The sequence below is a fragment of the Halichoerus grypus genome, chromosome 9, assembly GCF_964656455.1.
Source record: "Halichoerus grypus chromosome 9, mHalGry1.hap1.1, whole genome shotgun sequence".
NCBI lineage: Eukaryota > Metazoa > Chordata > Mammalia > Carnivora > Phocidae > Halichoerus > Halichoerus grypus.
The window spans coordinates 93,397,436-93,413,541 of record NC_135720.1 but is presented as its reverse complement, the minus strand read 5'-3'; the positions used below and the strand labels follow the sequence as shown (position 1 = coordinate 93,413,541).

At 40.9% G+C, this 16,106-nt stretch overlaps 1 protein-coding gene and 1 long non-coding RNA gene across 16 annotated transcripts in view; one reads left to right on the top strand and one right to left on the bottom strand.

Moving 5' to 3' along the window:
• The window catches only part of DST (dystonin), a 470,287-nt gene that overhangs the window by 373,081 nt on the left and 81,100 nt on the right, over positions 1-16,106 (bottom strand). The window lies entirely within an intron of this gene.
• LOC144379073 (uncharacterized) lies at positions 1,729-8,767 on the top strand. The gene is made up of 2 exons (XR_013441228.1): positions 1,729-2,354; positions 8,256-8,767. It is a non-coding gene; the product is annotated as an uncharacterized LOC144379073 (long non-coding RNA).

Genomic DNA, 16,106 nt, shown 5'->3' with positions numbered 1-16,106 from the left:
TGGGAGTGGTGAGAGTAGTCCCCCTTCTCTTGTTCCTGATCTTAAAGGAAAAGCTTTCATCCTTTCGCCAGTGAGTATGTTAGCTATGGGCTTATCATATATGAACTTTATTATGTTGAGAGATGTTCCTTCTATGCCTAATTTGTTAAGAGCTTTTTATCATGGGGCGCCTGGGTGGCTCAGTCGTTAAGCGTCTGCCTTCGGCTCAGGTCATGATCCCAGGTCCTGGAATCGAGCCCCACATCGGGCTCCCTGCTCAGCGGGAAGCCTGCTTCTTTCTCTCCCACTCCCCCTGCTTGTGTTCCTGCTCTCGCTATTCTGTCTGTCAAATAAATAAATAAAATCTTTAAAAAAAAAAAAAAGAGCTTTTTATCATGAACAGATGTTGAAATTTGTCAAATGCTTTTTCTGCATCGAGATGATCATATAATTTTTTTCTTTCATCCAATGAATGTGATTTATCACATTGATTAATTTGTGTATGTTGAACCATCCTTGCATCCCAGGGATAAGTCCCACTTGATCATGGGGAATGATCCTTGTAATATGCTATATTTGGTTTGTTACTCTTTTATTGAGAATTTTTACAGTTATATTCATTAGGAATACTGGCTTGTAGTTCTCTTTTATAGTAGTGTCTTTTTCTGGTATTGGTATCAGGATAATGCAGACCTTGTAAAATGAGTTTGGGATTGTTTTCTCCCCCCCCACCCCCACTTCAGTTTTTTGGAAGAGTTTAAGATAGATTTGTGTTAATCCTCCTTTAATTGTCTGCTGAAATTCAGCAGTGATGGCATCTGGTCCTGAGCTTTCCTTCATTGGGACATTTTTTATTACTGATTTAATCTCTTTACTAGTATTTGGTTCATTCATTTTTTCTATTTCTTCAGGATTCAGTCTTGGTATGTTGTATGTTTCTAAGAATTTTCCGCTTATTGGGACGCCTGGGTGGCTCAGTCGGTTAAGCGGCTGTCTTCAGCTCGGGTCGTGATCCCAGGGTCCTGGGATCGAGTCCCGCATTGGGCTCCCTGCTCAGCGGGGAGCCTGCTTCTCCCTCTCCCTCTGCTTGCTGTTCCCTCTGCTTGTGCTCTCTCTGTCAAATAAATAAAATCTTAAAAAAAAAAAATTTTTTTTAAAAAGAATTTTCCGCTTATTATATGTTGTCCAGTTCATTGCATATAGTTGTTCATAGTAGCATCTTCTAACCCTTTGAATTTCTGAGGTATCAATTGTAATATCTACTTTTTCATTTATAATTTTGTTGATTTAGGTCTTCTTTTTTCTTTGGTAAGTCTGGCTAAAGGTTAGTCAGTTTTGTTTACCTTTTCAAAGAACCAATCCTCAATTTGGTAAATTTTTTCTATTGTTTTTCTGTCCTCTATGTCATTTATTTTTGCTCTACTCTTTATTATTTTCTTTCTTCTGCTAATTTTGGGATCAGTTTGTTCTTTTTCTAGCTTTTTAGGGAGTAAAGTTAGATTGTTTATTTAGGAGCTTTCCTGCTTCTTAATGCAGGCTTTTATTGCTATGGACCTCCCTCTTAGAACTGCTTTTGCTGCATTCCATAAGTTCTGATATGTTGTGTTTCCATTTTTGTTAGTCTCAAGAAATCTTTTTTTTTTTTAAAAGATTTTATTTATTTATTAGAGAGAGAATGAGAGACAGAGAGCACGAGAGGGAAGAGGGCAGAGGGAGAAGCAGACCCCCTGCTGAGCAGGGAGCCCGATGTGGGACTCGATCCCCGGACTCCAGGATCATGACCTGAGCCGAAGGCAGTCGCTTAACCAACTGAGCCACCCAGGCGCCCCAAGAAATCTTTTTTTGTAAACAGGAAGAGGTTTATTATAAATGTTTAGGTGAGGACACAAAACTGGGTAAAAAATTTGGTCCAGCTACCCCTGAAGAACCAGGGTCATAGCCATTGCACCCTCCCCAAAACCTGCTCTCCCTGCCTGCACCACTTCTTCCCGGCATGCACTTGCAACTGGAAGCTCCACCCATGTGCACTGCCTGGCAGAAACCCAGGTCAAAGGAGTACCTAAGTCACAGGGAAGTCTAGAAAAGGCTTTCAGCTTCACGAAAGTACTAGAAGCACTAGAAGTGAAGCCAGAGGAACCAGATTCAGCATCTGCCACATCAGGTTAAGAAGTTTTTCCTCTCCCTCATTTATTCAGAGTCCTGCTGCCCACCCCCCTGAGTGGCTGTGAACCCGTGATCCGGCCCAGGGGGCGGAGCTCACAATCTTAGTCTCATCCCATTGGCTGGAACTTAGTGACATCAGGCATGTTGAAGGATGCAGTTGCAAGATCCTGAGACTCCTGGTCTCAGCTGGGAGTTCTGTTACCTCAAGGAAGGTGGGGATGCCTGTCCTCTTAAGTGGAGTGTGTCAACTTTGCCCAGTTTTGTCTTGCTGATCCTCTCTATTGATCCTTGGGATTCTGTTTCCTCATTTCTGCTCTTTATTATTTTCTTCCTTCTGCTTCCTTTAGATTTGCTTTATTTCCCTTTCTTGGGCTGAGCACTTAAGTCATTTTATTTTACATCTCTTTTGTTTTTAAATACGTGTGGGGCAAGGAAGTTCCCTCTCGCCAGGGAGATATGCCAAATATTTAACAAGTGGTGCAACAGGAATACCAGCCAGAGTGGATCCTGGCAGAGGGAGAGGGCTCTATCGTTTACCCGCTGGTTTGGAAATGCAGCAGGCTTGCAGCAGCTGCATTGCCCCTGTGTGTCCACCCCATCTCCCGCTGGCCTCCCAGCAGTGCTCTCCCTGCTGCCCACGGGTGGGCGTGGGGCTGTTCGGGTCTATAAATATTTCACAAACTGCAATTGGATGGTCTCTCTAACCCATGAGTCCGGTAGGGTGCACCCTCCAGTCTCCATCATCTGAGGGGCATTCAGCTGTCTTTTTAGTGTTGATTTCTAATGCACCTGCCCTGTGTTCAGAGAACTAGTGCTGTACCACTCTGATTCTGATTACATTTGGGGCCATGTCCCTTATCACTGAACAAGGGGTCAATGCTGTAAGGGTTCCAGGATGGAAAGACTGGATGGTGAGCACATGTGCTCAATCTTCAAGAAACTTATTATTCCCCTTTAATTTATTCTTTGATCCATTGATTGTTCAGAAGAGTGTTGTTTAATTTCCATGTGTTTGTGAGTTTTCCAGTTTTCCTCTTGTTACTGACTTGCTGTTATTGAAATCTATAGATTTCATGCCATTTAGGTCAGGCAAGATATTTAGTATGATTTCAGTCCTCTCAAATTTGTTAAGCCTTGATTTGTGGCCTAACATATGGCCTATCCTAGAAAATATTCCATGTGTGATTCAGGTGAATGGGTATTCTGGTGTCGTTGGAAAAATTGTTCTGTATATGTCTGTTGGGCCCATTTGGTCTGTAGTATTGTTCAAATCTGCTGTTCCTTTATTGGTTCTCTGTCTGGATGATCTATCCATTGTGGAGGGTGGGGTATTAAAGTCCCCAACTATTACTGTATGACTGTTTACTTTTCCTTTCAGCTCTGTTAGTTTTTGCTTTATATATTTAAGTGCTTTGATGTTGGGCACATAAATACTTAAAATTGTTATATCTTCTTGATGTATTGACCCCTTTATCATTATTAAATGACCTTGTCTCTTTTTACCATTTTTAGGTTAAAGTGTATTTTGTCTAATATAAGTATAGCTACCCTGTTTTTTTTTTTTTTTTCTTTTGGTTACCATTTGCTTGAAATGACTTTTTCCATATCTTCACTCTTTGTCTATGTGTGTCTTTAGAGCTAAAGTGATTCTCTTATGGGCAGCTTATTATTGGATCTTGTTTTATTTATCCATTCAGCCACTCTATGTCTTTTAATTAAAGAACTTAATCCAGTTACATTTAAGGTAGTTACTGATAGGTAAGGACTTATTATTGCCATTTTAATTGTTTTCTGGTTGTTTTATAGATCCATTGCTCCTTGTTTCTTATTCTGCTGTCCTGTTTTGTGTTTTGATGTCTTTAATATCAGTATGCTTTGACTTTATCATATTTTTTTGTATAATTACTATAAAATTTTCCCTTGTAGTTTCCATAAGGCTTACATAAAATATCTTAAATTTGTAATACCCTATTTTAAACTGATAACAACTTAACCTCAATAGAATTCATATACTGAACACTTTTAGTTCTTTTCCCCCTCACATTTTAAGTTATTGCTTTTACAATTGACCTGTTTTTTACATCATATAATAACAAATTACTGTATTTATAGATGCTTTCGTTATATTCATTTTTCTTACTTTTAAGCTAGAGTTGTAAGTTATGCACCATTATTACCATATTGCAGAATCTAACTATGACTATATATTTACCATTATCATGAGATTTACACTACCTTTTAGTGTTTTTTTATGTTAATTAGTGTTCTTTTACTTCCACTCAAAGGGCTCCCTTTACCATTTCTTGTAAGGTAGTTCTAGCAGCCATGAACCTCTTCAGCTTTTGTATGTTTAGGAAAGTCTTTATCCCTTCTTCGTTTCTGAAGGACAGCTTCACCAGATATAGAATTCTTGGTTGACAGTTATTTTCTTTTAATATTTTGAATATGTCATCCCATTCTTTCCTGGCCTAAAAAGTTTCTGTTGAGGGAGTGCCTGGATGGCTCAGTCGTTAAGCGTCTGCCTTCAGCTCAGGTCATGATCCCAGGGTCCTGAGATGGAGGCCGCATCAGGCTCCCTGCTGGGCAGGAAGCCTGCTTCTCCCTCTCCCACTCTCCCTGCTTATGTTCCCTCTCTCGCTGTGTCTCTCTCTGTCAAATAAATAAATAAAATCTTAAAAAAAAAAAGTTTCTGTTGAGAAATCCACCAATTATCTTATGGGGGCTCCCTTGTATATAACTTCTCTCTTTTCTCTTACCGCTCATAAAATTCTTTGTCTTTGACTTTTGACAATTTAATTATAATGTGTCTCAGTGGAGCCCTATTCAGGTTCAATCTATGTGGGGTCCTTTGGGCCTCATAGATCTGGACATACATTGCTCTCCCCAGGTTTGGGAAGGTTTCAGCCATTATTGCTTTAAATATATTTTCTGTCCCTTTCCCTTTCTCTTCTGGAATTCCCATAATGCAAATATTGTTTCTTTTCACTGTGTTCTGTAATTCTGGTAGGCTTTCTTCACTTTTTTCTTTTTGTTCCTCTGACTGGGTAATTTCCAGTGTTCTATCCTTCAAGTCACTAATTATTTTTTCTGCATGGTCTGTGTCTACTTTTTTTTTTTTTTTTTTTTTTTTTTTAAAGATTTTATTTATTTATTTGAGAGAGAGAGAATGAGAGAGAGCACATGAGAGGGGGGAGGGTCAGAGGGAGAAGCAGACTCCCTGCCGAGCAGGGAGCCCGATGTGGGACTCGATCCAGGGACTCCAGGATCATGACCTGAGCCGAAGGCAGTCGCTTAACCAACTGAGCCACCCAGGCGCCCTACTTTTGAAACTCTACTGAATTCTTCTGTTCAGTTTTTTTCTTTTTCAACTTTAAGATTTCTGTTTGTTTTTTTGTTTTTTATTTTGATGGCAATTTCCATCCCCTTATTTTGTTGGCACATTGTTTTCCTTATTTCATGAAGTTATCTGTGTTTTCTTGTACCTCACTAAACTTCCTTAAGAGGATTATTCTGAATTCTTTGTCTGACAGTTCATAAATCTCCATCTTCTTAAATTTTTTATTTATTCACTTGTTAAGTAAGATCTATGCCCAACATGGGGCTTGTTCTCAGAACCCTGATATCAAGAGTCACATGCTCTACTGACTGAGCCAGCCAGGTGCCCCATAAATCTCCATTTCTTTAGGGTCAGTTATTGGAGCTTTATTAGTTTCTATTTGTGGTGTCATATTTACCTAATTTTTCATGATCCTTCATCCCTTACATTGGTATCTGCACATTTGAATAATGGAGCTCTTCTTTCAGACTCTATAGATCTGCTTTGGGAGAGACAGTTCTTCACCAGTCAGCTCAGTTTGGGTTTCTGGGTATGTCTGCTAGTAATGTCTTTGGACAAAAGAGACCTACTATTATGGTCTATTTTTGGGCAAGGCAACTGTTCAAGCTCTGAGGATGGGAATGGGAAAGTGTGCCATTGGGTGAGAACAGTCGGATAGGACTGCTGGCTTGGTGCCCTACACAAATGAGGCTGTAGGATGGGCTCCAGAGTTGCCTGAATTCTCTGGTGAGGCTTGCTAGATCATCAGAATTGGAGACTACATTCAGTAATAGAGGAGACTATGAATTGACTTCTTTGCCCTAGCAGGGCAGCAAGACCGAATCCAGGGCCTGTGCCACTTGCTGTTTGGGGGCCTGAATCAGGCCTGGGTGGGCACTGAATTCTGTGGTCAGGTAAGGCCACTGGTTTCACTCTACAGACAAGGAAAGCCATGGGCTGTGCTCTCTGTCACTATATACGGGACTGTTGAATGGGCTTCACAGCTTCTCAAGTGCTCTGATTAGGTTCCCTGGTCCCACAGGCTGAATGAAGGCTGTATTTGGCATTGAATGGGACTACAAATTAGATTCCCTGTCCGGGTACTGCAGGGGAAGCTGCTGGAAAACTGGTAAAGCTCTTTGTTATCTTAACGCAAGCTGACCCGCACCCCCAAGTTCCCTAGCTGAACAGGGTCACTGGCTTTGCTCCGCAAACTATCAGCTCTGTATGCCTTTCTCTCAGCTCAAGTGCCACTGGGCCACAGAGCTTCCAGGAGCTGAGGCCAGCCCTTCTGTTCAGATGAGGCAGAAAGATACCCCAAGTGGGTGAAGCTGTGACTCAGCACCTTGTCTGCATGTGTGCAAACTGGGCTCTGGGGCCAACACAACTTTTCATTTGAGAATCTGAATCAGGCAGATCTGGGGCCATGTCTCTGCTCCCTTGCCTGGACAGGAGGGGACAGGGCTGCTCCCAGCTACTCTCAATTTCCCAAATAAGCTCATCAGTTGGGAGGGGCTGAGAGCTACTCTCATTCTTGGCTATGAATCAATCCCCCTACCTGTGCAATAGCACAAGGAGGCTCCACAACCAGTACTGGCTTTGCTCTGGGGACAATCTGCTCTGCTCACCTACCTCTTGGCTTGAGTACCACTAGGCTACACAGCTTCCAGGAATTGTCGCTAGCCCTTCTGGTCAGATGGAGCTGGAAGGTACTCTCCACAGCAGGTGGGATGACTGAGCACCTTGCCTGGCCATGTGCAAACTGAGCTCTAGGGCTGGCAAAATTCCTTGTTTGAGGATCTCAATCAGGCAGATCTGCACTCTGCCAACTTCCCTGGTCAGAGTGCACGTCCAGCTTGGTTCTGCAGATGAGCAAAACTGCTGACTGAGATTACTACTTGGGCAGGACAAGTATTATCAGTCTGCTAAGATTTGTGTGCTGATTGAAGCAAACCCTTCTCCCTTCTCCATCAGTCAGATTCCCAGTGGCTGCAGATTTCCCTGCAGTCCCCATGCTGAGAGATCAGAGTAGGCACTCCCACAAAATGACCTGCAGTGCTAAGAGAGGCTGGTTGTCCCATCTCGGTTCTCTTTTCCCACTGGAGGGACCAGAGGCTCAGGGAAGACCTCTCCATGTGGTACTTCACTGACCTGGGGGAGGTGCAATGTGGTCAACAAGTACCCACTTCTCTTACTCTTGTAATATGTCTGTCTTGGTCTCTGAGGTGTAGTGGGGACTTCAACCTCACCCCTCTGTTCTAGGATTGTCTCAGAGGTGTCTTGTTCTAGAATATATGTTAATTGTTCTTCTTGTGATGGGGAGAAAGTCAGGAATGGCCTATGTCACCATCTTGGTGACATCACCCTGAAAAAAATTTTCACCTCCCTTCATATCATCTGCACACTGATGCCTAAAATTCTAGAAACAATGATTCATTCTTTGGGTTTAAAGCTTTTTATTTCTAATCAAGCTTCTCATAGATAGAAAACAGTAAGTGATATCAGTCATTTATACTTTAGTGTGAATACCATCATCAGACTACATCCTAAAGAAATATTTTGATAAACGGAAGAGGGAACATTGGTGCTTTTAGCAGTAATGCAAGTTTTGCCTACCTCACAATTTTTCCTAGAGCCAGTTCTGACTGTCACAGGACAGAAATGCAAGAAGCCAAATGAGTCTCTGTACTAACAGAAACATAGCCTGGCCCTAATTCAGAATACTACTCAAGAGAAACACTGCCTGGTGTACATGCTTTTAATTTAAATGCAACAATCCACTCCTCTGTTTCCCTAGTTCAGAGTCCAGGCTCATCATCACCACTCTGCTGAGTCAGAGAGACAGATGATGACCTTATCTTCTCACCTGCCTTCCTGGTTCTCCGGAGAACATAATCTTTCATGTGATCTGATGGAGTCAGAAGATCTACCAACACCTGGTGCCATGATGTCTGAAATCCTCCCATTGGAGAGTCACTCTTCAGTGTTCCTTTCCCTGTGATAGGCTTGTAAACTACGCATACTTATAGGAGGGAAAATGAAGAACTGAGGTCTGGAGTCTGACAGAGTAATGTGCCTCCCGGCCCAGCGTCACCACTTATTAGCTATGTAACTGTGGACAAGCTACTTAATCTTTTTAAACTTCGGTTCTCTAATGTATAAAGAAAACCTACTTCCTAGGGTTGTTAGCTTTAAGTGAGCTATTGCCCATGGCCTAGCACCATGCCCAGCTCACAGGAAGCGCTTAGGGAATATTAGCCACCGTTACTGTCATTAATTAGCAACAATAAAAATGCTGTCGTCATAAAATGTTTGTGTCTTTATAACTTCTTTTCTTGTACAGTTTCATTTATTTATGGTTATCTCTGGAACTACAGAGCTAGTGATGTTTCCAAACAGTTTTTAATAGGATTTAAAAACAGGAAACAATGGTAGTCATTTGTTTATAAAAAGCAGCGTTCTTGTTTCAGAAGAAGCTATTTTTCGCTTCCCTAGTATCCTGAAATGTCTGCATCTCAGACTTCCTGATTCTTTTGCTCTAATAAATAGAAAAGTTTGCCCGGAGTCATGGTGATTACACATACTCTAGAAATAAGCTTAAGAAATCTGTGTTGCCTGCTTAGTACTCCCATAAGTCCCAAAGATTATTAGTTTTTTTTTAATGTAAAATATCTAGGTTTTCTAAATTAATTTTACCAATGGGGAGGGAATCAGTTCATTTTACAAAATATATACATTTTTTAAATTTACGGAAATAAAAAACTTGAAAAGCTTAGCTAAACATGCCATATAAACACGGAAACAATACAGCATAGAAGAAAGTATTCATCTAGGAGGTCCTTTTTCCAGATGTGACTCTGAAGGTTTCAGGACATATGATGTGGGGCATCTTGGGTCATTTTTCAGGGCCTTGCTTCCTCAAAGTGATAACCCAGGCTGGATGACTTGAGATTTCTAAATTGTCCGTGAGTCCATCATCTCTGAAGTCTTTTTAATGCCCAAATTCCAATATCTTTAATGTTTTGCCTTCAAATTTATACAGAGCCTGCTTATATAATAAATTTATTCTGAACTAAGTTTAAAATCTAATGGATTAGAGATAGCATGTACTGAGTATCGCATTTAAGAAAGAAAACAAAAAGTATCCTCTCCTAATCCCATAACTCATCCTTCCCTCTAAAAAGTGTGTTCTGAATTATAACATTTTCTTAGAAAGTTGTTAGTTAACAAAAACAATAAATAAAATTAATAAATAAAATAATTTGACAACCACAATTGCCATTTCATAATTTACCTGGACTTGTCATAAAAAATTACATCAATATTTTCTCTATTTGACATTTTATGTTCAATTATAACAAAACAATATACAGTTAAAAAGTTGATTTGGCTTAATACGTGCTGAAATTTGACACTTGAAAATAAGTGAGTCACTAGAGTATTTCTCAATACCCTACGTGAGCATGAATTCTGTCTGTGGGAAATGAAGGTGCTGTGTCATCGGCTTTAAGCCTAAGAGATGAAAGCAGTTGGCTCCGTGTACTGCACAGCCCTATGTAGAAATGAAATTATACTAGAATTGTTAAAAGTCATGTCTTGACTCCCTAGCTAGAGCGGGGGAGAATATAATGATCAGATTTTTTAACTTTTGATGGCTCTAGGGATGGAAGCTAGAACTTTGGGGTATACATAGCTCTGACCTGAGAGAACCCAGTTGGGGGGAACCTCTTTAGTGACAAAAATAAGACAAGGGTTTCTCAGATATATTGCAAATTGACATCCTAACATGCCTTCTTCTTATACAATACATAAAAATGCTGGATAAAATAACAACATATATTTTTAATGTATCAGTGAGGGGGCAAGAGAGTTAAGGAAATCCTCAGAAACCAGACAGATAAAGAAGCAAAAACACAAATACAGAGATGATACGCTGATTCCTGAGACCAAACGGTTCACTGTGATGGCCAAGCACCTGGGCAAGGACAGAAGAAAAAGATGAGGCCGTCTGATTGGAACACTGACAAATAAAGCCAGGGAAAGTATGATTTAGAAAAACAAAACAAAATACCCTGAGAGAGCAAGGACACTAGCCTGTGTGAGGCCTGAGGCTGGACCCAGTAGGAAAAACATGTTCATAACCACAAACTGACTCTCATGTGTGTTTTGTGGCCAATTACGCTACCCGTGCAGTATGTAAAGCTCTGATACTGAGAATTTATTTTTAGATTTCCCACAGTTAATAAAGCCTGACAAAAACAAAAGAAGATCCTCTCTGGAGAAATGTACCTTCAGTCCATGCCTCAAAAACTTCCACAAAATTCCAGCTAAGGAAATCTCATGATAAAAAGTTGCAACACAGGGATGGGGTGGGGGGGAACAGGTGTGAAATGGGTGAACAGAGTCAAAAGGTACAAACTTCCAGTTATAAAGTAAGACAATGGTGATGTAATATACAACAATGGCAACTATAGTTAATAATACCATATTGCATATTTGAAAGTTGCTAAGAAAAAACCTTAAAGGTTCTCACCACACAAAAAAAATCAGTAACTATGTAAATAGGTGATGGATGTTAAATAGACTTATTATGGTGATCATTTTGCAATATACACAAATACTGACTCATTATGTTGTACAACTAAAACTAATATAATGTATGTCAATTTTACCTTTTTTAATATTTTATTTATTTGATAGAGAGAGAGACAGTGAGAGAGGGAACATAAGCAGGGGGGAGTGGGAGAGGGAGAAGCAGGCTTCCCGCGGAGCAGGGAGCCTGATGTGGGGCTCGATCCCAGGACCCTGGGATCATGACCTGAGCTGAAGGCAGACACTTAACGACTGAGCCACCCAGGAGTCTCAATTATACCTCAATTTTCTAAAAGGTTGTAAAACATAATGAGACAACGCCCCACTTGTGGGACTACCAAAACAACACACAGACACAAACCCACAGACAAAAACATCAGGTATATTATCAGACACTAAATATAAAACAAATGTATATGTATAAAATAGGAGTTAGGTTCAAGAGATCATCAAAAATAACAAAGCAATGAAAAATATAATTTAAATTAAAGCCTGGGGAACAGAAACATATAAAGAACTCCCACAAATCAATAAGAGAAGCACTAGATAACAACCAAGAAAAGAGGCAAATGAAATGGACATTTTGCAGACAATGAAACACATACGGCTAAGAAATATATGAAAAAATGTTTGGCATCATTAGCGATCAGAGCAAAGCAAACCAAACCCACAATGAGGTAACATATTACATGAATTCAATTGGCAAAAATGTTTAAAGTCTAATATCACTATGTGCAGAAAAGAAGCCGGCTCCACATGCGTGTTTATCCACGGCAGATGAAATATAAGTGGTGCAAGTACTTTGAAAAACAGTTAGGCATTATTTCCTACAGTTTAACTTTCATGTATGATGTAGTAATTCTGCTAAGCATATATCCAAGAAAAACTTACACATGCAGTGCAAATGGCTTATGCAAGAAAACATGGAGTAGCGCTGAAATGAGGAAAGGCCTGGAAACAAATTCCCACCTACAAGAGCGTGAAAGAATGAACCAAGTGGTACAGTCACACAGAAGTCCAGTGAACACGCTGCAGCGGCATGCAGCAGCAGGGCTGAACATCAGCACTGCAATATTCACTGAAAGTGAGTTCCAAACAATTACATAAGGTATGATAATCTTTCTTGTTAAGTAAAAAAAAACAACTAAAAAATTTAAAATACGAACTTTTTAAGAATATGTAGAGATGCAAAAAACTGTGAAAAGGTAAACAAGAGAATGATATAAATATTCAGAATGATGGTTATCCTGAGTACTGAGAGTCAGATGGCTGGAGAGACCACAGGGTTAGACAGAGATGAAATCCCAGCCAATCCTAGCTTTTGTTTTGAATGGTAGGTTGTGCGTGCTTGATTGATTGATTGATAGACAGATAGATTGATAGATAGATAGACAGACAGACAGACCGACAGACCAGGCCAGGCATGCAGCCAATGATGAGAGTGCCAGGTATCAACCATCTTACTTTCTTTTTTTTTTTAAGATTTTATTTATTTACACGACAGAAAGAGAGAGCACAGCAGGGGGAGCGGGAGAGGGAGAAGCAGGCTTCCCACTGAGCAGGGAGCCCGATGTGGGGCTCGATCCCAGGACCCTGGGATCATGACCTGAGCCGAAGGCAGACGCTTAACCGAATGAGCCACCCAGGCGCCCCCCATCTTACTTTCTTTTCATCTCTCTTTTTCACCATCATGTTACCCAAAACCCATTTATGGGGCATTTTAGAGCTCCTAAAACCTTGTCAAAATACTACCTTGTGTAATCCTGCAACAATCCTATGAGATATAGATTGCTATTATTCTCATTCTACATCAAAGAAAACTGTAGCTCAAAGAGATGAAATGATTGTTCTAGCTAAAATCGAGATCTTAAAGCTTCCAGTTCTGGATCCCTTTCTACATGAGCCTGAAGAATACCTGTCCTTTCTAATCCTTCTCACCCTCCAATACAAACCACATGAAGTTTAAAAGATCGCGAAGAAATAATAAAATTAGGCCTCCAAATCACCAGAGGCAGATTCCAAAGCTAACACCCTTGAGAGAGAGGATTCCTCAGAACAGTGGACTCCCCTCCCAACCACCTGAAGAAGGTCATACGAATGGCCTTGTCATCTTTACTAACCCCTTCTGCACAACTACTCACTGAGCTTATATTTGGAACCTAAGCCAGAGATGTTCTGAGATGTTCACAGAGTCCTAGGCCTGTTTTAGAGGTTCTGCCCATTTCACATCAGACTTATGATCAGATACATTTTACACATTTTTTCATTAAATGTTTGAAAGAGCTTTATGTCAATAAATTTTGTTAAAACAACTTTCTGAATTGATTTTAAATTCCATTCATGTAGGGGCACCTGGGTGGCTCAGTCATTAAGCGTCTGCCTTCGGCTCAGGTCATGATCCCAGGGTCCTGGGATCGAGCCCTGCATCGGGCTCCCTGCTCCGCGGGGAGCCTGCTTCTCCCTCTCCCACTCGCCCTGCTTGTGTTACCTCTCTCACTGTGTCTCTCTCTGTCAAATAAATAAAATCTTTAAAAAAATAAAATAAAATAAAATAAAATAAAATAAATTCCATTCATGTATAAAAAAGTTGAATTACAACTACCCAGTTGATATAATGATACATTTTGTAGTCATTTATTATTAAAAGATTGTTTAAGTTCAAGCTCCAAACTTTTTATTTTAGAATCATTCCAAATTGAGGAGCTCACACTCTACGAACAGACGGGCGTCTAAGGGACACACCACCCGGCCTTCAGGTCCGCACCTAAGGCTGCAGACTACTGGTGTGGATGCAGAAGGCTGCCTCTGGCTCACCTGAGGTCCGTCCCTAAAGCTTCCGAGATATCTGCAGAGGTGAACTCACCCACCCCTGCCATCCTCGGCTACTGCCCCAAATGCGGCCCCACGGGCAACTCTTCTCTCAAAGACTATATCATCCTGCTATCCATACCTTCTCCACCACTGCCCTCCCTGCCAACTTTTTCTAGGTGCCCTTTGGAACCACCATTTCACAGTCAACAAGCTCTACCTTCTCATAGAAAGTGCCAACTCCACTGCTTGTCTTACCTTAATCATTTATTAAGTGCCCACTCTCCGCACCTTTGCATTCCTCCACCAGAGGCTGCTCCTTCTCCCCTCTCTTACATCCAAGCCATCATTCAATGCCACGCACGTCCCCTCTCTGAATTGTCTGACCTTTGGCCACACACCCTCATTCACTGAGGACTTTGGCATCTGACTCACTGCTTCTTCTCCACACTGAGTGTTGTCATCATCCCGGAAGATTTCCACACCATTTGGATGAGACATCTAACGCTTCAATCATAAAAGGTCCTAACCTTCCGAACTCAAATAATCATCACCTTCTCTCCTCTTCTGACCCATGGTCCCGTTCTGGATGACACCACCACCTCGAACTGAACCAACTCTGAAACTTCTCATTCTAATCCAACAAGATGACCTCAATTTTCTGGCTAATTCTCTCACTCCTTTTCAAGTTAATCAGACCTCCAACCCTCTTTATTCATCGTCGTCAGATGTATTCCTGCCCTCGTGATTTCCTCTTCTCCCTCAGCTGGTCTCATGCTGTGTCATTTCAAGCATTCTCTTGACATCAACATCCCAGCCACCTTCTCTAGGGCTATCAATTCCATCCTCCATCTTGAATCAGCCAAAACATTCACCTTAACTCCTGAGCCTAAATTGCGAAACCTGCTTTGAAAACATCATTCAGTCAGTTTGATTCCCCAACAAATGTAAAAATATCAAACATCAACTGGGCCCACAGCACTGTTCCTATTTAACAAACTCCATCAAACCCAAAATGTATCTATTTTTGCTCTTACCCCCACCTTCATTCTGTGCAGACCCAGGGAAGTCCTCCCTTTCTTCTCACCAAAACATCTCAAATGTCTTCCACCTTAAGAAAGATATTTCTAGGGGCGCCTGAGTGGCTCAGTTGTTAAGCGTCTGCCTTCGGCTCAGGTCATGATCCCAGGGTTCTGGGATCGAGCCCCGCATCAGGCTCCCTGCTCTGCGGGAAGCCTGCTTCTCCCTCTCCCACTCCCCCTGCTTGTGTTCCCTCCCTCACTGACTGTCTGTCTGAAATAAATAAATAAAATCTTAAAAAAAAAAAAAAAAGACATTTCTAGATGCAGCTGCGTGGCTCAGTCGGTTGAGCATCTGACGTGATTTCGACTCAGGTCATGAGCTCATGGGTCGTGAGATCAAGCCCCATGTTGGGCTCTGTGCTGGGCATGGAGTGTGCTTAGGATTCTCTCTCTCCCTCTCCCTCTGCCCCTCCCCACCCTCTAAAAAAAAGAAAAGAAGAGAAGAGAAGAAAAAAGAAAAGAAAAGAAAAAAGAAAGATATTTCTGAATCCTACATCCTCCCTAGCTTACTGCCTGATTTCCTCATTCCCTTCTTAGGTAATCTACAAATGCTCTCTCCATGTCCTCATCTCCCATTCATTTTCCCCATTCATTTTTAAATTTACTTTTATATTTTATCAAAGTAAGACAGGCTCATAAGCGAAGAAGCAAATAATGCTCAAAAGTATTTGGCCTAAAAGCCTTTTATGTAGATTGATGGTTCTGTCACTGATACAGATCTCTGATGAAATGTTACTTTATCAAAAAATATTCTTGGAGTATGCAATATAAAACTGCAGCCCATCATTCCACTCCCACCTTTCCTTCCCCCTTACCTCAAGTATTTTTTTCATACCATTTATCATTTCCTAACATAGTATATATTTAGTTATTTGTTTACTATGTCTCTCCCTTTTTTAGAATACACACTCTATTTTTATAGAGTCTGTGTCAGAGCATACATGTAATAAATATATTTAGTGGAATTAGTGAAGATATAACTATAATATGTTATTAAACTATAACTTTTTTTGGTCTATTTTAGCTGATGCCGCAAAGGCCAGGAATGATACATAAGTCCCTGTTTCTCTCAATCCTGAAGGAATCCTAAGGGAAAATGCTAGAACAGCACAACTAAAAATATGCCCATGGAATGATGCCAGTCTGAGAACTGTTATACTAGTTTG